Source organism: Urocampus carinirostris, chromosome 5 (assembly GCF_059441175.1).
Source record: "Urocampus carinirostris isolate Australia breed hairy pipefish chromosome 5, RoL_Ucar_1.0, whole genome shotgun sequence".
Lineage (NCBI taxonomy): Eukaryota > Metazoa > Chordata > Actinopteri > Syngnathiformes > Syngnathidae > Urocampus > Urocampus carinirostris.
This window is the reverse complement of record NC_142353.1, coordinates 27,288,245-27,314,063: the sequence shown is the minus strand read 5'-3', so window position 1 is coordinate 27,314,063 and position 25,819 is coordinate 27,288,245. Positions and strand designations below refer to the sequence as shown.

The window sequence follows — 25,819 nt, the reverse complement described above, 5'->3', positions numbered from 1 at the left end:
TGATGGGTTTGACTGCCGCTCTCACTGTTATTAGGTTGTAAAATCACTGGGTACAGTTTGTTGCCTGGAACGCAGCAATCTCATATACTGTGACATGAAGTTGTGGCTCTCAAACTTGAACTTCTGCCTGAAGAACTTATCTGCAATGCAAAACTGTGGCACATCCCTCATTTGCTTATTTTCCGCTTTCTCCGCTGTCCCCTGTGTTATAAAAGCCCCGCCTTCTTCAAATAGACCTTGTGCAAATAGTAAATACATTGTCACTTTCAAGCCAAATGTAGAACGCGAAAAGCCGAGAAGATGCCAACTGCGTGATTGTTTCAGTTCAGTATATATAGGACAAAAGTTTTTACAGTTTATAGTCGAGGTGTCGAACCAACAGAGCCCGTTTTGTCTGTAAGTCACCAAATAATCCTTTATTTAGAAGCTCATTAACAATCTATGTTCATTGTTGAGAATTTATGATGAAAAATCATATAACAATTTTTAAACACCCAGAAGCTTTTGCAAAAGCACCGAGGGCATTTTGATTAGATAAGCGGTAGGAATAAGCAGCTATACACATGGCACTGCGTGCTCAGCGCTGTCAGCACTGACTGTAAATACGTTGGTATTCTCGTTTGCAGGATTTTGTGACATTTTTACAAAGAACTTTGCTCGCACCTTTTTGTAAAAACATTATTTAGGACAAAAATGACTCTTAATCAACTGCAAGAGGGAGACAAATTTTAAGTGGTATATTTCTATTCATTTGTGACACAGGCTACACAGGAAAAAATCTATAAAACAATAATAATGTCAGACATAATTATTATTTTATAGATTTGACCAAATCATCAAACATCACTCAGTGAAATAAAATATGCTGACAAATTAGTTTTTGTATAGAGAGTGGATTTGGCGGTTTGTTGAATTTTGTCTTAAAATATATGGTGTGTCTCTCTCTCTCTCTCAAAACAAATCTGGGTCAAAAAGGTTCCTGGCCCCTGCTTAAGAGTTTTAACTCTGATTAAAAAAACTAATTTAGTTTCTTAATTAGGGCAGCTTAAAACCTGCTCTTATTTTTCTTTTAATTGTTTGATTTCATTCCTATTTCATACATTGGCCTGCATGGTTTTATTTTTCCAAGAGCAAACAGAATGAGAATTGCATCGATCCATATAACTCTTTGCCAGTGTTGATTCAAAAGTAGGATAAATATTGTAATTCTGTCTATAGTCGTGTATTAATCGCATTGAATCTAGAGTAGCCCATGAGAATCCTATCCCCATTCCGACCAATCCTCCCAAGCAAAACGGCCCCTGACAACTAAAGTTGGACTAATGCCGACAATTTTTCTAGTGGTTCCCATCAGCAATTCACGCTGCATTCAGGCGAAATGTCTTTATCCGTTTTGTTCCGCGTCGTATCCTCTTTGTGTGTGTCATCTGGAAAAATAGCCCAGGGTAATGGCAGCAATCTATACGGTGAAAAACGTGGATGACACAAACTCATTCTTAAGTGCTAAAATGGAGCACTGTGTTTACTTTGGTGTGATTTAAGTTAAAGCTTAGGAATTAAAGTAAGGAGATAGTGAAGGAAGACCTTTTTAGGAATCAGTTAATGTTTAATATAGGTAATTTATGTATGTATATATACAGTATATGTAAATATATATCACAGTGAACCCTCACTATAATACAATTCACTTTCCACGGTCTTCCCACTTCACTGGTTTGCATTGTGTTCTGTATTCTGATTGCCTCAGCCTGGGGTGTCAAACAATGCCGCCGCGGGCAGAATCAACCCTACCATGGGTTTGAATCCGGCCCGAGAGACAAGACTGAGAGAAGCGCAAGAAAATAATATGCTACTGGTTTGGATATGTCTGCTTGATGTTGCCAAAGCTAACTGCCACTCCAAAGACAACTGGAGATGTATTTCCTTCTTTCTCTCGCTCTCTCTTTATCCCCTTTTCTCTCTTTTTTCTTCCTCTCTTCTGCACTGTCTTTGTCTTTCTCTATTTTTCTCTTTCTCCATCTCTTTATTTCTCTTTCTCCCATTCTTACAATCTCTTCTTTTTTCTCACCTTCTCTTGGTCTTTTTATGTTTCTCAATTTATCTCTCTTTGTCTCTTACTTTCACCTTGCTTTAATTGTGTGTAAGTCAGTATTTTAATATTCGATCAGTCACTGACTATTGAAACAATTAGTGATATAATCAGATTTCTTCTTAACTAAATCCACATCGTGCTAAATTTATGTGGAAAGTGATAATAAACACAAGACAAATTGATACGATGAAAAATACATCTTTTGTTGAACATACTGCGGATTTGTGTACAGAAAATAAATTAAAATTCCTCATCTAAAACCAATTAGGCACATTGCTTTGCCAGTAGAGACATACATTTATTGATAAACCTCTTTCAATTTTTTTAGGGACAGGCAAACAAATAATATACTAAGAAGTAAGCATTGCTATCCCTGTAAACCAAGAAGAGTTTACTAGCAGCAAAAGAATATTTAAAAAATAATAATATGTGCATTCAGTAGTCAACTGCAAAGTCTGTAACAAAAGAACTCAAAGATTCTCAACCGTAGGACATTTATCGTTTTTAATGTTTTAAGAACTGATGTTTTTTTCTTTTGACTGCATGCATTTAATTTAAAATAGGTTTGTCAGGCAAAGTCTGGCATACCACTTAAGCTCTCTTTGATAGCAAAATATACGCTCATGCAATGTATAATGCATGTCATCAAAACAGTATCGGCTTGAAATTGACTTAAAACTTATCGAGGCGAGTCAGGCTCCCTTTCGTTAAGCTATTCGACTGCTGTCTTCTAATCTTCATGCATTACTGAGGTGCTGTCATGACCCGTAAGTTCTGCTTTGTAAACGTTACAAGTAGTATTTTTCTTGGCTGTCTCCAGGATAAAATGCTCCCAAACTTTGGTTTTAGTACATGGACTTAATGTTGTAGGTTACAACTCGAAAAAAATATGCTATTTTGCCCGAGCGACTTTCAACAGAGATTCTAAATATGTAAGTTCCCTCACTCTGTTGGAGAGACATGTCTGGCCACAAAAGTCAAAAACTGAATTCATTTTCGACTGTTTCTACAATCCATTCTTGTTGACAATGTTGACTAATTGTTGGAGCCTTGTGTCCAGCTTTTTCTTGTGACATTATTATTCTCATTTAATTTTTTAATTTTTGACCCGACAGGATCATTGTTGGCATTGACGGAACTCTTATTTTGCTTCCTGCATTGAAAATAAGTTTTTTTCTTCACTTGTGAGAACCTCAATAAAGATAAGGCAAGAAAGGAGGAAGGGGGCTAAAAAGAGTGTAGCAGCGGTGGGTGTGATTAGCTCCTTTGTTGGAGGTCTGTTGAGCTTCATTGGCTGCAGAGAATAGCGTCCTAATGAAGCCAGCCAAGCTTGGAGCTAAACTTTGTGCTAGGGACAAACTAAGTTATGGTGGTCCAGCGGCGCTCCGCAGGCCAGACGACTGATATTCAGCGACTGGACATATGGTGCTACAGTCCTGCCCCCGCCCATTCAAGCCACTTTCTCCTGTGTCCTCATTTGTGAGGTTCAACACCAGACATCTTTTAGTGATTTGGCTAAATCCGGATTGTTTAAGACATGTTTTAAGTCCCCAAAAAGGTGTGTAAAAATTGGATTGTGTGTAGGTCAAGGGTGGGCAAGCTTTTTGGTTCAAAAATTTGGCAGGGGGCCTGTGCCAGGAGGAAAAATAGTCGTTGTTGTGTTTAACTTGTCCAAATGTAGCCCCGCTTATGCAAGCCACTTCCTTATTTGTTCTCAATTTTTGGATTCTACGTCCAGAGTATGTCATATTTTGGGCTAAGTCTTGTCAGTTTTTTTTTAATGTTTAAGTCCAAAAATAAACATCTAAAATTGGCCTGCGGATGAATTTGGTCCAAAAATTGTCGTTGTTGTGTTCTCCAAAGTTAGCCGCGCCCACCCAAATCACTTTCTTATTTGTTCTCATTTGTGAGGTTGATCATCCAAAAAACATCATATCTTGAGCTAAATCTGGTCTTTTTTAGACATGAATTAGTTCAATAATGACCTTCCAAAATCTGGGTTTTTTCAGGATATCCAACTTGGACCGATTTAGTACAAAAAGTCATCGTTGGGTTTACTGTCATCATCAATTCACTTGTACTCCATATTCTTGTCACTATTTACTTTCCTGTCCATTAAAAGCTAAAATTGCGATAAAATATTAAAGGGAAAGCGACATTGTGCAGTGTGGCAGCTACAAGCTTTATAATTTTCATTAGAACACAACAGTCTACTCAAACTAAAATTAAAGTTGTTTTATTTTCATTTTAATCTCAGAACAGTTTTGTTTCAGCCCCAAATTTCAACTCCGGTATACAGAATCCCTAAAATAAAGATTTTTGAACAGAACCATAGAATCTGATCGTCTTTTCAACTAGGTATTGCTGGGTGGGTAGTTTCACTCAACCCCACTGAATAATAAGACTGACAAGCAAAAGTAGTCTCACCAGGTCAAGGTTGTTGATGCTTAGTTGATGCGACACAAGCGAGCGTGCTGCATGCTTTTTATCTTCGGCTGGCCTCAATACAAAATCCTTTCTTATACTTCCTGTAAATAAAAAGGTAACCCAGTACATTAGACCCCGGGATATGACTGTAATTGGTTCTAAGGTGGGCGTTTGCAAGGTGAAATTGTCGTATAGAGGAAAATAGAAACGTATTGTAATTAGCTAATGCGTTCCAAACCTCATGCACCCCATATGAAAACATCTCATCTCATCTCATCAGCCGTACCGCTTATCCTAAACATTAAAATGACAAAATAGCATGTAGTAAGTACAAGTTGTGTGTTTATATATGTATATGATTACATAACATTTGAAATAAATACACATGTAAGGGTAAATTAAATTCTATTTACCTTTTGGTGTGACGTGAATTGAGCTGGTCCTGTGTGGACTAGAAGGTGGAGGTTGAAGGTAAAGGAACAAGAAAGCAACAGTGTATAAAATTTGATTTTAAACCCTTCAGTTTCTTTAGTAAATTTTCATGCAGTCAGAAGATTTCCTTGCTTTAATCATTTCCTTATTTGTGATAATGTTATCAATTAGATATTGCCATGCATTTAGCAAGGGGAGCTATTTGTATGTGCTTTCTTTGTACTTCTTAATACTGTCAAGCTTTGTTTCCATAGTTAACATGTTTTGCCTTCTCCATTTGGCATCTCTGCTAGACTTGGACCCAAAGCTAATGAATACAGCCTGTTGACTATGATACACACGAAATTCCACTACACTGCAGCTTCCATATCACTGCCAATGAGTGGAGAAATTATTAAAAAAAAATTCCAAGAGGATTTTGTTATATTTAGTTTATAACATATAATGGTAGCAGCATTTTTTTCTTTCAAAACAACTATGTCTGTGACTTGAATAAGCAAGAAATCCAGTTATTTTACATTAAGGGCTAGTTACATGTATAAGTTACATCAAGCCCTTTGGGGACAGCCGTTACGCTTGATAAAAATGTTTTTACAACAATTTTGGGAAAGCTAAGTTTGATTTCACAGGCCACACCCAAAATGTATTGCCACTTAAATTCAATCAGTTGGACAAAGTGAAGTAGGCTACGAAATCTCAAGAACACAATTTACGTGCCACAATCCAATGGAACTAGAAAAAAAGTGATTGAAATCTATCTGTCTAGAAAGTGTCACAAAGCCATTTCCAAGGCTATGGGGCTCCAGCAAACCACTGTCAGAGCCTTTATCCGCAAATGAAGAAAACAGGTAACAGTGTCAAACCTTGCCAGGAGTGGTCGTCCAACTAAAAGTCCAATGACTGCTCGAAAAACATCCAAGGAACTGCAGGCCCTGCTGACCTCAGTTAAGGTCAGTGTTCCTGAGTCCACAATAAGAAAGACAGTCTACAAAATTGCCATCCATTGGAAAGTTTCCAGGCAAAAAGCACTGCTGTCACAAAAGAATAAAAAGAATCATCTAGCATTTGCCAAAAACCAGAGAAGAGAAACATTCTGGGGACTGCTGAGTCAAAAATTGGACTTTTTGGAAGGTGTGCAGCCCGTTACATCTGGCGTACAAATGGCACAGCAATTTAAAAAAAGGACATAATGCCAACAGTATAGGATAGTAATGGCAGTGTGTTGGGCTGCGGCCACTTCGCTGGACCAGGACAGCTTGCTGTGGTTGACGTAAAAAGGAAGTCTGGTGTTGACCGTCTGGCTATCAGTTAGTGCACTCAAACTCAAACGCTCTTGGTTCATGTAGCAGGGCAGCGATCCAAAACACACCAGCAAGACCACCTGTGAAGGGCTAAAAAACAAAGTTAAGGTTCTGGAGTGGCCAAGTTCAAAAAATCCAATTGAGATGCTGTGATGTGACTCTAAACTGGCAGTTCATGCTAGAAAACCTTCCAATATGGCAGATTTGAAAAGAGTTTGCAAAGAAGGGTGGGCCAAAATTCCTCCACAGCGTTGTGAAGGACTCATTACTTATTATCGTAAACGTTTGATTTCTGTTATCGCTGCCAAAAGGCCCACATTACTTTTTCACATAGGGCCAAAAAGGTTTTTTTTTTTAGACCAACATTTCAAAAAAATATATTTTGTATTTCCTTGAGTCCTTTCTGCATGATAATAAAATTGGTTTGATGATCTGAAACCTTTGTGGGTGATAAATATGCAAAAAAAAAAAGAGTTCTGGAAGCGGGAGAATACTTTTTTACAGCACTATGTTTTCAGTGCTAACATCTGTAGTGTAGCCTAATTGCGGTTTGATGCTAATTGTTCGGGTCAGGGTGGGAACGTGGGGGACGGACGGCTTCCGTGTCCCACCCCGGCCTAGCACTCGGTAACTGAGACGGCCAGGGGGATAATGGGCCCACTCCAGGGCCCGCACAGCAGGACCCGGCAACACTTACTTCTACCGACCAAACTGTCAGCCAGAACAACTTCATTGTGCCCAAAATTGGAGTTGAAAGCAAGGCGCAGACTCTGCAGAAGAGGGGTGCATGGAGGGGGGAGACCGAAGAGCCAGGGGGGTCTGTGGGAAAGCGTGGTGACGGAAAAGGGGAGTCCTGGACAAGGTGCAGCTTCTTTTCAGCGAGAAGGTTTCCCAGGAGTGAAAGAAGTCACTGAAATACAGGCTTTGCAGAACACTCTCTTACTTTGGGGAAAAAAAATCACACCTGCACTGCGAGAAAATACAATTTCACCCCATTTTAGGTCTCAGTTTATGATTTTTTTTTCAAGTACAATAAGAAATTGTTTTTTTATGTACTTGAGCAGAATATTTAGCTTATTTAACAAAATGTTGCTTTTTTCTAGAACCAATATAAATGATCTAAAAAAAGAACAAATGCACTTAAATCAGCAAACTTTCCTGCTAATGGGTAAGCATTTATTTTCAAATAGTTTATCCAACTGGCTAAACTAATCGTATTTTTCTTGTTTCAACAACTAGTTTAAGAAATAGGTTAGTTAAACAATAGTTGAATATTTAGCTCATTTTTTTTAGTATGTTCTTTCTTTTTTTCAATAAAATTTGGATTTATTTTTTTTAAAACAGACGGTGTGTAGGCCACAGACTGCTAGTCATGCTTTTTGATCTCAGTCGCTGAGCAAACATTATTTAGTATTGGAAGTAAGTATTGCAAATAAAAAATGGACTCCTGTCTAATATCGTTTTGTGGCCGCCTCCTCCTTAAAATATATATTTTTTATAAAACATTTTGGGGCTGATCTGTTTTTTGCAACCTTGAAGAATTAGTAGGAAAAAGCAGGCTCGGAGGAGGGCTTCAGAAAGACGTGGGTAATTATCGTATCTAAGAGCCCTTCTCTCGGTCCTCCTTGCAAGTTAAAAAACGTTTATAACCACACCATTCAGCACAACAATATCCTTCCGATGCAAAAACAACGGCACACAACCACCAATCAACGTACACCAACACCACAAAATCCCAAAACATTCCTCTATCATTCCGTCACCAATAACGCCAAGGGGTTTTCACTGCCTCTCCCATCATGTTATTAGCATATATCTTCAATGGCAGAAACACACAACATTCTCATACGAATTAATGAAATACTTTAATACTGAACATTTATGAGATTGAATAGAATTTGGTCATTCAAATGTCTGCATGTATGTTTATTCAGGAATATATGTTTAAAAAATTGGATATATTCTCTTTATGTATTGCCTGGGTATTGGTTCCAAACCCTGTATCGGCAGATTTTTTTTCTCCTGGCCCAGCCTCCCTCACAAAGTTTTTGGAACTATTTTACATCACGATCGTCTTAGCTTTGTCTTCTGGAAGTTGACTTAGTTACGTCGAGTTTAGGGAGATCCGGAAAGTCTGCGGTATCTTGGCGCACGAGTGTGGGCGAAGGGGCTGGTGTGTTTGTGTGCCGTCTTTTCCTGCCAGCTGCAAGTACGCCAACACAAGTGCGAGCTTGTGAGTGCGCACATACACAATCGCACACAAACGCATGCTCACAAGCACACACGTTTGATCCAGAAAAAGCCCCGCAGCTCCCAGAGAGCTAACAAAAGGCCTCCTCTATCCATTGTACGAGCCGCGGGTTTCCCAGGAGAAGCCCGCCACAGACGTTGAGGAGCCCGAGATGGCTTTGGCCTGACCGAGATGCTTTTTTCTCTCTACGGTCCGGCAACAAAACTCTCAAAAGAGCCAGATTCGCTATTTTGACTTACAAGAAGTGAGAGTGAGGGGCTTGAAAGATGAATGGACTAGGTGGACCGACTGATAGGGCGTTCTCAGAGAATATATATATATATATATATATATATATATATATATATACAGTGGCTTGCAAAACTATTTGGCCCCCTTGAACTTTGTTACCTTTTGCCACATTTCAGACTTCAAAAATTTGTATGAGGAGAAATATTTGACACATTTTCCAAGGTCCCCAAACTTTTTTTTTTATCATCATTAGGGACGCACCGAATTTTAAGCACCAAAAATTTAGGCCAAACTAGAAATGCACTTTTGGTCATTTTCGGCCAAACGTCATTCATTACTTTTTGAATTAATATTAGACAAGTCCACAAGTAAACATTTTCAACTAATTCCAAGACTACCGGACAAACCGCTCCACCGGGGATGCCATCTCCTCTGCGCTTCACCTGAGCCTGACACACCTAGAGGAGAAGAACACCCATGTGCGGATGCTGTTCCTGGACTTCAGTTCAGCATTCAACACCATCATCCCACAACACCTGGTAGACAAAATGAGACTCCTGGGTTTCAACACCCCCCTGCGGAACTGGCTGCTGAACTTCCTCACTGACAGACCCCAGTCAGTGCGGATTGGTCAGAACATCTCCGATGTCATCAACCTCAGCACGGGCTCCCCCCAAGGCTGTGTCCTGAGCCCCTTGCTGTTCACCCTGATGACACACGACTGCGTCCCTAGGTCCGCCATAAACCACATCGTGAAGTTTGCGGACGACACAACAGTGGTGGGCCTCATCAGGGACGACAACGACCTGGCCTACAGAGAGGAGGTGGAGCAGTTGGTGGGCTGGTGCAGGGACAACAGCCTGGTCCTGAATGTTGACAAAACTAAAGAGATCATTGTCGACTTCAGAAAAAAACAGCCCAACCATGCCCCACTTTTCATCAACAACAAGGCTGTGGAGGTTGTCAGCAGCATCAAGTTCCTAGGGGTGCACATCACAAACAAACTCACCTGGTCCGTGAACACTGCATCACTGGTTAAGAGGGCACAGCAGCGCCTGTACTTCCTGCGGAGGATGAGGAGAGCCCACCTGCCCCCACCCTCCCTCATCACATTCTACAGGGGCACCATAGAGAGTATCCTGACCAGCTGTATCTCTGTGTGGTGTGGAGGCTGCAGCGCTACCGACTGGGGTAGTGTGAGGAGGGTGACGAGGACAGCAGAGAAAATCATCGGGACCTCTCTTCCCTCCATTCAGGACATTGGCCAGAAGCGCTGCCTATCCCAAGCTAAGAACATTATCAAGGACCCCTCTCACTCCCATCATGGACTGTTCACTCTGCTAGCCTCTGGGAAGAGGTACTGCAGTGTGCGGTGCAGGACCACCAGGTTCCACAATAGTCTTGTCCCCCTGGCCATTAGACTGTTAAATGGTCACTCAAACACATAGTAAATCTAAACTGCTGCTAATCTGTACATCTGTGGGTTTTGTTTGACTTTTTGCACTACTGGCAGTTCTTTATAGCTAGCCACTCCTTGCACATCTGTTTCTCTGCACTATTGTACTTACAGCGTTATTGTTACAGTGTTATTGTTCTGTTTACCTGACTTGTTTACCTGACTGTCCATTTTGCACATCTGGTTAGCTACTCCTCTTGCACTATTTGCGCTACTGTAAAATACTATACATAGCCATAATTATTTAGTATATTATTAGCACTCAATACTACAACTCAATACAACATTTTATTTATATCTGTACATTTAAGGAAACTGCGGGTCAGATGTATCGACATTTCGTTCTGTATACACGTGTACTAGAATGACAATAAAGTAGATCTGAATTTGAATCTGACTCACAAAATATTTACTAGGGACATATTATTCTTTTGTCACCAATTTTTTCTTCTGATATAAATGTCCATTATCGATTTCGGCCAGGGGAAAATATACTTTCCGAAGCAATAATGTTACATAAATGTTAATGTAAATTTATATAGCGCTGAAAACCTCACAAAGTGCTTTACAACGTGCTTTACACATACCCATTCGCACACACACATGACAGCAGGTGAAAGAGGTGGTGACCAGGGTGAGAGGCGTCCTTAGAAACGCAGCTGATGAGTTTCCGGGCTGTGTTGATGACTCAGTAAGGTTCCCCTGACTGCTAACATGCTCCCAGCATTTTCTAATTTTAAATATGTTTTTGTTGTTGTTTTAAGACATTTTATCTCGTTCCTTGAATAAGAATAAGCCAAGTAAAGCGTAATCGTGCCTCCTCCATGCATCACTGCAGCGATTTGTTATCTCCCAAACAAACGTAGAGAAATGTCTTGAGGTCAAATGAAACAAAAGGGTGAACTTGACGGCGGTTTTTCTTCGGCCGCAACTGGAGCTTTGCACAAGCTGCAAATAATAGAATTCCGTTTGTACGTTCACATGCAGGAAATAATCCAATCGAACATGGACTATTGCCACTATTATATGTAAATGCACACAATTATCTGTTCAAGGCCTTAGTCTGACTGCAAGTATTCCGATTGATACAGTTGGTTTAGTCCTTTTAGTTTTTGATAACTCGTGCATGCAACTAGAAAAGAATATTTAGAGTGCTTGACTTGCTATTAGCTTTCTCATACTAGCACTACTTCTTTTTGGGGGGGCTGAAGTTTGTGCCAAATCAGAATCCCTGGTCTCACTATCACCCTCTACCATGAGGCAAAAGAATTGCGTGTCTTGTTCTGCATGTGCAGATGCTCAGCACAGTAATATGTTACAAAGCATTTTTATTAATAGTATTTATAATATAACATGAAAAAGTTATTTTAAAAAATGTGATAAAAATTTTGTTGAGTTAAATGAGCAAGAAGGTTAACACATATAAACATTTAATATATTTTAATTTCATATTTTTATCATGACAGGTGAGGCACATATTGTGTAAGTCCATGCTTCTGGACTCCGCACTTGTAAAAAGATAAGACGCGGCGCACGGTATTTTGTAGATTTTGGTGATTTTACCAGTTGTATCAATCCATAGTTTGAGTCCATGCTTCTGGTAAGCCATGTACAAGCACAACTTGTAAATAGAGGGAATGCAACTATGGAGCAAACAAGCACTGTACTAAGTGGATTAAATGATCGTTTATTTTAAAGGTGCTGTTCAGAATGTTTTATTACTTTACTCGCTGATGCCATCTTCTGGCTTAAGTCATCATTGTCATCAAAAGGAATATATAAAGGATCTTTGAGCTCAGTTGGGCATTGTTAACACGTAATCAATAGAAAAAAAATTCTACTTTTAACTTTCCAACACCTCAAACGAGGCACCATACCTCTGATGTTAAATGTTGAATGCTGAAACAAAGTATTTTCACTAAATGATGCCCCTCCCACTTCGCCCTTGTAATTGGATTACATGCCTTGTACACGGGGTTATTTGTTTGTCCTGAGGCATGTTAACCATTCACTCAGATTGCTCCAGAAATCAAACATTTCGTATTATTGCATGCATGAAAACAGTCTGTGGTATTACCTAAGACCAGGAGACAGTTTACTGGAACAGTGTTTCTCAATTGGTGGGTCGGGACTCAACATTGGGTCACAAGCTTGTTTTCAGGGGTCAATTACGCTCCCTAACAGTAGATGGTGATGCGAGTTGACACACGCTTTTTTAACACCACAGAAAAAGGCCTGTAAACTTGTTTTTACACATGTTGATCATGAGGAAGCCCAAGTACTGTATCTGTTTTTCGCGATTCACACGGACCGAAATCACCCACGGAATCTGAAAATCCACAAGTAGCCCGCTCTCATTTTTACATGAGCTCGTTGGCCGCAGTTTGCAAAAATAGTCAACCTGAGATCATGGGTCTCGACCACACAGGTGCTGTTCATTTTTGGTAGAAAGAACGAAAAAATGAGCTGCTACACGTGACACAAATTTGCTCTATCAGGCCCCGTTTGCAGCAATATGCATTTGGGGATAATGGATCGCGGCTTCACTTTTTGGTGGACAGCAGAACAGCTGCCTGGCCCAACCAAAAATGTTGCACTTTTTATTTTGTGTTTTATTATTGAATTCAAAGCATTTTGCATCTCATAAAAAAATGCCACTAATTGAGCATTGAAGAGAACATTATTACTTCGAGACGTTTCAGTGTTGCTGGTCATTTTGTCCTTAAAACAATGTGAATGTATTCTACTATTTGAGGTTCAAACAGCCTTTCTTCTTATACGTTTGAGAAGTGGAAATGTTTTCTTGATATGAATCCCAGCTTGTAATTAAGGTGGGATGTGACGTCCTCAATTAAGACCAGTAGAGAAAAACTGTAATAGAACCTGTTAGGTTTGATGTTAGGTTTTAGACCAGGGGATGGTGTGATAATAGTCTGGAATAATAGTCTGTGGTTTTAACCTGTGCAGCACTTTGAGACTCTTTGTGATTAAGGGCTATACAAATAAAAATGACTTGACTTGATTTGACCGTATTGGTGGTGATTCAAAAATTCCTGCAAGACTATTCCAACCAGTTTTTTTTTTTCAGACAAGTTTGAGGAGGTTCTCCATGAAGTTGTAGAAAGCCAGCAGTTGAATACAAACTTAGTAGGCGGATAGCATCTAATCTCTCTGACACCATTATCGTCTAAAATATCAGCATACGCTCCTTCACGCGCCCCCAAACCAGATTTTGTCTCTCACGCTGCACTCCCCCCTTGAGTTAAACGTGTGTGTTGAGCTCAGGAGTGAATTTAAGCCATTGTTGCCTGGAACCTGAACACCAAAGACTGTCTTTTGATCCGGTTTGGGATGGCTTTTTCTTTTTTTTTCTCTCTTTTTACAAGCAAAATGACTCGGCATTGCAGTGCCGATAAAAGATTGGATTGGACTGCTTGGAGTGGCCGGTGGTCGGCAGCAGCAGTACTCAAATTGGCGATAGAGATCCCACAAAAGTAGATGCTTATCAGTTTTGTTGGTATTTTTTGGGGTAGTTTGTTAAAACGTGATCAGAAAGTTATTGAACTTTCAAATTTTTGCTTTTGTTATTCAGCAGAAAAAAATGTTCAAGAAAACATTTTTTCAAAAGTCACTTGGCAGAAATGTTAATAGTGTTTTTTACTATATTTGTAAGGGTTTTTACTAATACAATAAGAGCATATTAATTTTCTCATTTTATTGTTTTCTTTTAAGTGTATGGATTTACATATTTTGCCAATAAAATCTAAAAGATAATCTTAAAATGAGAATTATTGTGTGATTTGGGAAGTCGATTTTTGCATTTTGCATTATTTTTTTAATATGAAAAAGAGCTACATATAATTTCTCTTATTTTATATTTATATTTCATAGGATTTTAAAAAATATATCATTTATTTTACCTAAAAATAATTCAAACATACTAAATGAAGAAAATGATACTTTAATTGAGAAACATTTTTTGCTTTTTTTTCACCACTATGAGGTGCTAAATGATATACACTGTCCCTATAAGTTTTTATATTGTGGCGGGGACCCCGATCTATTGTCCTGAGGACCCCTGCTAGTATACATTATACTGATATTTCTTTTTCTTTTTTTATCACTTCAATGGTTGTTAATTAGTCTGATCTCACGTGCACTATTCTTTTTTTAACCAAAAGAAAATATTTTGAACAAGAAAACATACTGTAAAACCAATGCATGTGATCTTGCTTTTGAGTTTATAGGAATATTTTGTTTGAGCTATTCCAGACTTTTTGCGCACATGTGTAATAGTTCACTTATTTCACCGCTCACAATAAATGCAATCATGTCCTTGTGGCGGTTGTGGAAAGCCGACATTTTGGACGCAGCTCATTTCAGAGGTGAGAAACTGCGCCGACATTTTCATAAGAATAATTGACACTCGGTGTTAGCCTTCCAATCAGAGGGGATTATTTCTTCCTCCTGCAGAATATGAAAGGGGGGCAACCAGGAGGTGAGGAGGGGACACGTCATAAAAGCTTAACTCTTTCATCCCTCTCTATATTAATGTAGAAAGTTGACATGCTTTTTTTAGTGCACGCACAGTAGTCACAAATCCGTTCTGAAGTGGGGATCGCAAAGTGAAATCGCCGTATAGAGGGGGATAGAAACCTATTGTAATTCATAGATCCGCTAAGCCACGCCCACCATACTTACCGTGTCCTGTATCACACGCGGAGCAAATAAAGCGGCCAAAATAACAGCGAGCGACTCTTTATTCGCTATTCCTGATAGCATAGCCGTATCGTTTCTTCGTTATTATGCAAACTTATCTCAAAAGACAGTAAAAAGGGTCTCAATTATTATATACAGTTATATCCATGACATTAAGGTGTCTAGACGGTAGTAACCTTTTAAGTGTGGATTCAAAATGTTGGCGATCTATGAGGAAGAACTACACATAGAAATAGATTCAGATTTGTGAGAGATAATGTTATATAAAAGATATATAAATTCACAAAACGAGTGGTGCCATATGCATCCGTTCCGAGACTCCGGCAAGGAACATATGGAAACTACATCACAAGCTCCACAAACCCAATACATTGGGTCAAGGACTGCACATCCTATCCATCTCATAGTTTACCAGTTTTACTTTAAGTATGAACCACCACCTTCGCTTGTATTTTTTTCTTTGTCTTATGCTAACGAGGTATGCAAACAACGGCGCATTGATACACTCAACAAAAGTGCAAGTAAAGTGGCTGCAATAACTCACAAACTTCTTTCACTGACAACTAACTGACCGTACAGCAGCAGAAAAAAAATAAATACTGACTGTAGAAAAAAATAACTTTGTTTTGGTTCCCATCGATCCTATGCAAGTCGAAATGGTGAAGCTGCTAGCATGCCATGCATTGCCTGTGATACAAAAAGGTATAGGGCTGTCGTCTGCCTCGCATTCTGATTGGCTGAAAACAACAGTTTCGGATCTATTAATAATCGAATGCCTTCTGAACCAACAGTACCTCAGATTAAAAACATGAAAATAAAATAGTATATTGGAAGTAGAACTTATGTTTAATATATATATATATATATATATATATATATATATATATATATATATATATATATATATATGCATATGAAAAAGGTGCATTTGATTTACCAATGGTTTGACGTCACTTGAGCTGGTACAGTGGAGTATGTGGATGGATGGAGAGGGGATGAGACGGAGATAGACGATTAAAAATGAAACTGATTCTAAAACTTCAATTTGTGAGGATTGCCATGCTACTAAAAGATGTTCTTTCTTTCTTTGCTCTTTATTTTTAATAATTGTCCTAACTTAGCTTGGGTAGCGATTCGTGTGTCTTCTGTGAAGTCCTTGATAATTGCAAGCTTCATTTAAATGGTTATCATGATTTTGCATCTCTTAGCATCTTTGCTAGCCTTGGACCCCGACTGAATAAAAACAGGATGAAGAAATACTCGATCACACAAGCTTCCGAACTGACTGCAGGGATGGGCATTGTGGGAGATAGTTCGGGCCATTGGCATAGCCGTGTTTTCATGATTTTGTGATCGGAACCAATAGTAGACTAGGCTTTTTTGACATCGACCAATTGCAAACAGAAGTCTTAGGAGGCAACACACTAGTACCTCAAAGTTTTGGGGCGCGCAAAATTATTTGTTGTCTATATACAGTGCATGAAATGTCGTAGCCCGTGGCCCCAAAAAATTCAGAGGGTCCACTTTACTTCATCGTGAAAAACCAAAAATAAAAAAGTGTGTGTGAGCGTTTTTCATGTGTGAGCAGCTTTGTCCACGTTAAACCATTAAAGCAAGTGAAACGTTGAATTATTAATACCGGCTAATGAAAAGGATCAGTTCGGGATGAACTGTGGGCTTAACCAAACCTCCCGAGGCAATCACACGGCCACCCCTCCCCCAAGACACACACGCTCATTTTAGTTTTGACGCCAACATTCCCAAAACACGTCGGAGGTCCTCAGTTATAATATAAAGCCAGGGGTCGGCAACTATTTGGAGTCAAGGGCCTCATTGGGTTGGTCATTGAGCCAATCCTGGAAACCTATCCTTTTTTTCATATATGAATAAATATACATGCAGACACCTACATGTTATATTTCTTTATATTTATTTTTAATGGATTATTTTCATTAAATGCTTTTGAAATCTTCATTATTAAAGCAAAATAATAAATCAGGTCCCTGTTTTAAGCCTTAAACCTGGTATTGAGTATTGTACTTTTACTGTAGTTTTATTTTTTTGTAGTATTTTTGTATTATTTCTGCAGTCGTATTTTTTGTAGTATTTTTGTTGTACTACTCTAGTTTTATTTTTGTAGAATTTCTTCAGTAGTATTTCTGTCGTAATTATTTGTTTTTTTTATAATATTTGTTGTATGTTGTAGTATCGTTTTTGTAGTATTTCTGTAATAGGATTTTTGTAGTATTTCTGTCATAATAATTCTGCAGTTTTTCATATTATAGTATTACTGCAGTAGTATTTTGTAATATCACTGCAGTAGTCCTTTTGTAATATTTCTGACATTTTTCTGATATAGGATTTTCAAATTTTAGCATTTTTGTAGTGGTATTTTTGGAGTATTTGTGTAGAAATATTTCTGAAGTATATCCATAGTAATATATTGCAGTATTTCCATACCAGTATTTTTGTAGTATTTCTTTAGTATTAATATCAGTGTAGTTTTGTAGTACTTCTTTAGTAGTAATATTACTGAGGTTGTATTTTTGTAGTATTTCTGATTTAATTTTTCTGTAATAGTATTTCTATACTATGTTTTTCCCATTTAAAAATAAAAGCAAATCATTAATATATTAGGTTCTTGTTTGATTTTTAGTTTTGTAGTCATTTTGAAGTATTTTTGTAGTATTTGTAGTACTATTTTTGCTGTAGACAAACAAAGTGACAACAGGGACTAAGTCGGCACCCCCCAAAAAAAGTTTTCATTTGTGTTACTTTATTTACAATTATTTATATATATACTGTCATTATATTTTTAACATTTTCGTTTGACGGGTTGGGTAAAAAAGCCTGACAAATATGGCCCATGGGCCGTAGTTGGCCCACCCTTGATATAAGCGACCGGTTGCGATGCTAAGCCGCAATTCTGGGAGAATAGGGATTCCGTTTTTGGGGGAGGGGAACAAAATGGGGGCGAATGTGTGGCGACGGCCCCTCTGAGGCGCTCAGCAGCATCCCCCCTTTGCAGGATGGCGGATGTGTCTCGGGGTATCCATGACAACGTAGCCATGCTACGAGTGCCTGTTTTTATGTAGATGGGTTTTCAGGGCAATCACATTAAAGGAGACATATCTTGTGATTTTAAGCTATTTCACAATTGGGTATTAAATGATTGTGTTATATTACTGTAGCACCTATGCTGTTTGGCAGAGGGACGAAATAGTACTACTGGAATATTCTTAAGTTTGATGAGTGGTAAAATTAATGGAGGAAAAACCCGGGGTCAAAATTATTTCAAATAACCACAGTGGTGCCCTGACAACCCAGGCTGTAAAGGGATCTGTGAATCGTAAATATTACTGTTTTTTTCTAGACTATAAGGCGTATCTCAATCCCAAATTGGCCAGAGATTTCAAAGTGCGCCATATAACCCGATGTGCCACCTATACCGCAAAGTACTGTGTATAAGATTGGAAATGTGTACAGTAGTTATTTGTGTGTGTTACTACACAAGGTTATACGGTATTATACTATATTTGGGCAATGATTGATCATTTGAAAATCACCACTGGCCAAAATGGTATAACAATGCATGCAAGCAGAATCGAACGGTGAGAGTGCCGACACTTAACCACTAGACTACCATTTATATAGATGACATATAAAAATGCAATTGATTTTGTCAGTATCACACTTTATACAGTGTCAGAAATGTTAGAGAATGGAAAAAATAGAAATTTTGTCCTATATACGCAAAGTCCGATTCATCATCAGATACAACTAAAAGTTGTTTTTTTTCGTCGTGATTGGTTGCATTTATTTATATGTTTCAGAACGACATTTGAGAATCGTCTGTGACCCAAATAGCAAAACATTGCATGCAACTGAAATCATACCTGGGTTCAGCGATGAGAGCATCTATACTTAACTACGAGACCACGAGTGATATTGATGACAAACGAAAAGGCAATTTAAAAAAATCATTATCACAATACACTTATGGTGCAAGAGACAAATTTGAGGAAAAAATCGTCCTGTTAGATATAAATAGAAGCAAAGTCCGAGTCATCATCAGATACCCTTAAAAGTTATTTCCCTCATCGTCCTTTTTTGCGTTTATTCATATATTTTAGGGCGACTTTGTTTCCTCCATTCTCTAACATTCATTTCTGGCACTGTGAGTAGAAATTGTGTGGTAACGAGCAAAAAAAATCAAATGCCTTTTGGTGTGTGATTTGTATCCCTAGGGGTTTATTGGTCAGGGTTTGAAGCTCTCACCGTCGCCCCCTATGGTTTGATTCCCGTTGTAAACGATATTTTGCGATTTTGGTCAGCGACCTTACTAAAATAATTATTCATTGCACTAACATATAAAATGTGCAACGAATAACTACAGTATTTTCTACTGTAGTTATAATTCCATGCGCCTTATATATGAAAATATATGACTATTTTCCCCTTTCAACATGTGCGCTTTCTAGTACGGAATTTACGATATACGTCACTTTTAAAATCGTACAACCTCCCACTACAAAATCTCATATAAATCTGATATTGTCTTCACGTACAATAAGAGAAACTGTCGCACTAACAAGGTCAGAAATCACTGTGACCAAAACACATCCACACTGTCACACATTGGCTTTTAATAGTCCCGTATGGGACAGCCCGCAGTCTCCTCATAACAGTTGTCGGATGGGCTCCTGTCTATGAGACGGGGCTTTTAGTTGTACAGTAGATAAAGTGCTTTGTTTTTTATTTGATATTCCGGAATAACCCCAAAACCCCTCCACCTCTCCCACTCTCTCTGTCTCTCTCTCTCTGTCTCTCTCTTTCTCTCTCTCTCTCATATTGCTCACTGTCTCTCACTCTCTCTCTCATATCATTCACTGTCTCACCCTGCATCCCCCTCTGTTTCCCTTTGTCTCGCCCTTTGTCTTCAGCTTTCTCTCCTTTCTTTCCCTCCCCCTTCATCTTGTCCGCTCTACCTCTCTTGTTCTTTCTTTTTCTTTCTCACTCCTCTCCTTCTCTAACTCTCTATACCTCTCTTATAATCACCCTACACCTGTATTTCTTACTGTTCTGCTTTTGCTTTCTCTCTCTCACCCTCTCACACTTTTTCTCTTTCTCTCTTTTATCATGTTTTCTTCCCCCCCACTCTTTGTCTCTCTCTCTCTGTCACAACCTCATCTTTTTTTCTTGCGCTCATTCTCACTGTTCTCGATTACTCCCCCTCTCCTCGACTTACTTCAACCCTCCATTTCTGTCTCTCTTTTTCCCTTTCACTTCCCCCTCTTTCTTTCCCACGCCCTCCATCTATTGTTCTTCCTTTGTTAACCATTTCTTGCTCTTTCTCTTGATCTGTATTTATCTCTTGTCCTGTCCCCACCCTTTCTCTCTTTCTCCCCCTTCTCCCTCCCTATTTCCATCTCTCTCTCTTTTTTTCACCTGACTTGCCTTTTCTCTCACTCTCTCTGTCTCTTTCATTTTCTCTTTCTGTCCTCTACGTCTCTCCCATTCTCCCTCAGTTCCACTCTCCCTTCTTCCCTCTTTCTCTCTCTATCTCTTTTCCCTCGACCTTTCTCCTTTCTTTATCATTTATGAATCTATCCTTTATACCTATCTCCTCTTACCCCTTTTTCCCATGCTCAATCTCTCACTCCCTCCCTCCCTATTGCTCCCTATCCCCATCTCTCTCTACTCCTCTCTCCCTCTTACCCTCCTATGGGAGTATATTTTCAACCCCGACAGCACTGTGCATTATTTCTTAGAGAGGTTAAAGGGCCGGATAGTGAATCAAGTAAATAATTCACATCGGCTGAAACTCTTTCTGTGTAATTTCAGCATGAGAAGAAGGAAACCAAAGAGACATTCTTAAATTCTTTGAATTATATTCGATCCAAATCGGACTTGGTATTTATAACATAAAAGGGGGGAAAATCATCTTGTAAAGTGCACTGATTAAGCAAATGTACCATGTATTTTTGTAGCTAAACTAACTTCTTCCCCTTTATTTTGCAGAGCTTTGATGGGCGACCTGGAAATAAACGCTGACATCAGAGGTTTTTCAGCAGATCGCAAAGGTGACTTTGCTGTTTATTTAATTTATTGATATATATTTGAAAAACGTGGTCCGCCTCGCCTCAGTTCGCCTTTTTGAGCGGAGGAAAAAAAATGCAGAGCTAATAAAATCGTCTGACCCACATCCATTTCTCCAAAGACATACAAAGGGCATTTATCCAGGTAAACCCCGACTGCCCACCAAGTCAGAGAAGGAAAAAGGAGCATCCATTATTTACTATAGGGGGGCTAGTGGACACTTAGCACGTAATGCACTGCTCGGAGCATACAAAACACTGAACCTCCTCTGTGCCTACATTTTTTTTTTCTTCTGCAAACTTGTATGTTGCCATCCATACTGACAGATGAAAAGGAGCACGTGTCCCTGAGGTTGAGGGAGACTGACAAAAGTAGAAAGCGAAAAGATGTGTTCTCTTCCCGTGTGACGGTTGGATTTTGAGTGAGTGCGATTTGATACAGGCATCTTTTTTTTTTTAATTCTCAGATTTATTTCTGCAGTATTCATTTAAGAAAAAATCGTTAACTTTGTCATCATCTGGTAATCTTCACAGCTGTAAATGGTCTGCATTTATATTGTGCTTTTGAAGTCACTGAAGACCTCCCAAACGCTTTACAATGTGCTTCACACCTTTCCCTTTTTACACACTAACTAACCGATAGCGGCGTCAGCCATGCAAGGCAACTTTTTGGGATTAGTGATTAAGTGTCTTGCCCCAGAACATTTCAATATATAACACGGATTAGCCGAGAATCAAACCTGCGACCTCTTGAACCCAAGACGAGCGCTTTACCTCCTGAACTACTCCTGCCCACTTTTGTGTAGGGTGTACTCAGTTTTGTGACACACTGTATGCAGTGGTACCTTTACTTACAAATCCATGATGACAAGTATCACTATGAAAGTAAAAGACCAAAAACAAAAAAATGACAAAAAATAAGTCATAACAAGGACCGAAGGAAGTACAAATGGGGAAGGAAGGAAGGAAGGGAAGGAAGGAGGGAAAGAAGGAAGGATAAAAGGGGAATTCAGAAAAGAGCAAGGGGAGGGAGAAAAGAGAAAAGAGGAACCGGGAGGAAATAAGGAAAGGTGAAGAGAGAGGAGCAGCAAGGAAGGCAAAGTAAAGGGAGAAAAGCGACAAGGAAGAAAAAGTAAAGGGAGAAAAGTGGCCAAGAAGAAAGGGGGACAGAGGAAACCATCAAGGAAGGAAAGGTGAAGAGAGGAAAGCAGAGAAAAGAAGGAGGGATAATGGAAATAGGAAGAGAGGAAGGAAAAGGTAGGAAAGTGTGAGAGAGAGCAAAGGAGAAATATAGTGATAGAAGGAAGGAGGAAGACAATAGGAAGTGATAATGGATGAAAGGGTGACAGAGGGAAGGTACAACGAAAGTGGAAGGTGTTGACAGAAAGAGGAAAGAAGGAGAGATGGGAAGAGTGAGGTCAGAAGGAAAGAAAGTGGGAGGAAGGAGAGAAGAAAAGAGGGTCAGTTAAAGGAAAGGAAGAGACAATGAAATATGATTGAAAGAAAGAGGGTATAAAGAAGGGAGGGAGAAATGTCTGAGGAAGCGATGAAGTAAAAAAGAAAAGAAGAAGTAAGGAGAGAAGGTGAAGAAGGAGAAAGGAGGAGGGAGTGTAGAAAATGGTAAAGGAAAGGAGGAGAGAGAGGGAGAGAGAAAAAGATAAGGAAGGGGGAAGAAAGAAAAAACATGACGGAACGAGAAAGGAAGGAAGGAATGAAGGGAAGTAGTGGGCAGGGAGGGAGAGAAAGAGAGAGCAAGGATGGTAGGGATCAAAAAAGGAAAGGAATGAGCGAGAAAAGAAGAAACAAGTAAAGTTGGACAGGTAAAGGAAGGACGGAGAGAAAAAGGAAGACAGTGAGGAAGGAAGAAAAGATAGTGGATTGAGAGGGAAAAAGAAAGAGGAATGGAAAGAAAGAGAAGACAGAAAGAACAAGGGAGGGAGGAATGAAGTAAAGTACAAGTCGCAAAGGCAAGATGGAAAAAATGGGAGCCAGGGATGAAAGAAAATAGAGGGAAGGGAGGAAAGAAAGAAAGAGGGAGAGGGTGCAAGAAGGAAGGGGATAAGATAAGGGAAAAGCAAGGACAGAAGGAACGAGAAAGGAGAAAGGAAAGTTCATAAGAGGAAAGGAAGAAATTAGAGGTATTAGAGGATCGAGTAACCCTGCCAGGACAAAAGCCAACAACGCTACTTGGAGCGGTGACGTCACCAACCGTGCACAATGCCCTTTTTTTCCTCCATACTAGCTTGTTGTGGTGTAAACATAAACCCTGAGTTCCCTCGAACAGAATAATAAGCAGGTGTAAACCCGAGACACTCTCGAGTTATGTGCCCCCCAGCCCCTTCCCCCCACCACCCTTGAAAAAAAATGTCAGTGGCCGTCTTATCGTGTTCTAAAGTATATCATGTAAGACAATACATGTGAGAAGTGCACACGGAAGAAAAGGAGGAAAGGGCAGTGCCATTATAGAGGGGAGGGGGCTATATTGTTGTCTCGGATTGTGGGCTGGGGGTAACTCGAATACCTAACAAAATAGCCCAGTTCCAAATGTAACAAAACTTCATTTACTAGTTTCTACTTGTTTATTTTCTGAAGAGAAAATTTGTTTCGCGGAAAATATATATGAATAATAATAATAAACAGATATAAGGAAATACATAAAATAATGACAAAATAATAAAACAATGTATATTGAATATCATATAAATGCAAAAAAATGTAAATTAAAGGAAAATAATATTTTAAAGACTATTGTTACATAAAAATATAAGCAAATACAGTAAAAGTTTAAAAAAAGATATAATTTCTTGTTAAAATGGAGAAAAATAATACCTAAATTATTGTAAGAAATACTTAGAAATACATTTGATATTAAATACATATATACACAGAAAAATGAAGGCAGATAATACATAAAATATTCTGGAAAATATTGTGAAATAAATTACAAAATAAATGTAACAAAAAAACCTATACGAAGTGAGATAAAAATTGAACAAAATATTCAGAAAAACACTGTAAAATCAAATGGAAAATAAAGAAAAATCATACCTTATATATTCCAGAAAATAAAGTTAAACCCTTTTTTTCCAAATCAATCAATACAATTTGGGAAAATAGAGAAAAAAGAATAACTGAGAAAATAAAAAAATATATTGGGAAATAAAATATATATATTTTTTCAAACATAAATAAAATGTTTTTTAAAAATAGATATACTGGAAAATAATGTTAAAGTAAACATATAAAATCTAGGGAAAAAATACAGAAAATTAATACCTAAAATGTTTGGAAAAAAATTTTGTGAATAATATACAAAATTGAAAATTAATACTAAAAATGAGAAAATTATAAATCCAGAAATAACATTTTTTTTTCTCTAGTTTTTGTATTGTATGTACAGTGCACATTCAAAGCCACAGTGTGGAATATTTGACCGCTAGATGTCAATGTCTAATGCGAACAAAAACCAGTGCGACAGAGCACAGCACAGCAGCAAGTTGCCAGACAAACATGGTGGTGACCTTAGGGAGGGATTCCACTATGTAAAAGAAATACAAATATCTCGACCTATAACTTTATTAAATTTAACATTTGTGTGATCGTAAAGGTATCTTGCCTTTTATTCAAATCAATGCTTTTATTAAACTGAGTACGTTTTTTTGTACCACTAGGAGGCACTTCATTTTGCACACTGTTCTTTTATATATGTAGCAATGTCTTCTTTTAAAAATGTGCCAAATACCTTTTCAGAAGACAACTGTTAGACTGATCAATGTCTGTCTATTAAGTTTATATTCATTACATATTCTTAATCATCTTTTTTGTGTGTTTCAGGTGCTTCCTTCTCAACATCAACAAGACAAGACGTCAAGCTTTGTCATTTTTATGATATTATATTTTGTATTGGACATTTTTATCAACCCATCAGATCTATTTGCCAGTTTGTCTATCAACAGTGAAATAAAAAACACTTAAGAACAAGTCTGTTTCCTCCATTCATTCATTGGTCGTTCACATTGATTTTTGACGTCTATAATTGTCAATGGAACTGACCTTTTTCTAATAAAGGTCCAAATCGTAGATTGGTTACGGACATACAATTTAGTTAGGGTAGCAATTAGTGTGCCTTCTTCGTATTTCCTGATGATCGCAAACTTCATTTCCATGGTTTTCATGTTTCTGTTTCTCCCATAAGCATCATTGCCAGCCTTGAGACCCAAGTTATGATGTCAAATTGTGGGTAATGTGCCGTCAAGCGGGCGGAAAAACTTCTTATTCCCAACTGTACAGTGAAAACGTAGGCCCGGTGATCATAACCCGGGGGTCTACAGACGCTCCACTACTCACGACCATTCGACTTACGTAAAATGGTAGATACGGGGAAAACAATTTGGATGTCGAAAATTATCCGGACATTGCTGTAAGTTAGATTTTGTATTGTGTGACATTACTGTAGTGCTTCTTTCCACCGCTACCGGTGTGTGGTGGCGCTGTGAGAGGTTACCTAGCATCCACCCCGAAGAAGAAATCTGCTTCCTCTTCCTATGTTCGTATGTAAACATACTGTGCTACGTGTACTAAATCTCCAGCATGCTCAGAACTTTGAATTTTTTATTGTTTAATATCTCGTGCCTCCATTCAATATGGTCGGTGTAAAGTGTAAAGGAGAGGCGAGCCGTTTCTTTTGAAATGAAAGTGGAATAAGAAAGCTTGCTGCGGTTGAGAAAATGGTCGGAACGCTTTTTTTTCGGCCGCTTTTTACCACAGATGACCTCTACAAGCGCATCTTCCAAAAGTAAGTTAAACTCAACT

The 25,819-nt window shown here is 38.6% G+C and overlaps 1 long non-coding RNA gene across 1 annotated transcript in view; it reads left to right on the top strand.

Moving 5' to 3' along the window:
* Nucleotides 1-24,988, top strand: part of LOC148365907 (uncharacterized) — a 57,927-nt gene extending 32,939 nt beyond the window's left edge. Inside the window, exons 3-4 of the long non-coding RNA XR_015850429.1 lie at nt 20,931-20,992; nt 24,842-24,988. This is a non-coding gene — a long non-coding RNA (uncharacterized LOC148365907). The remainder of the gene's footprint in view (nt 1-20,930; nt 20,993-24,841) is intronic.
* The last annotated feature ends 831 nt before the right edge of the window (nt 24,989-25,819 follow it).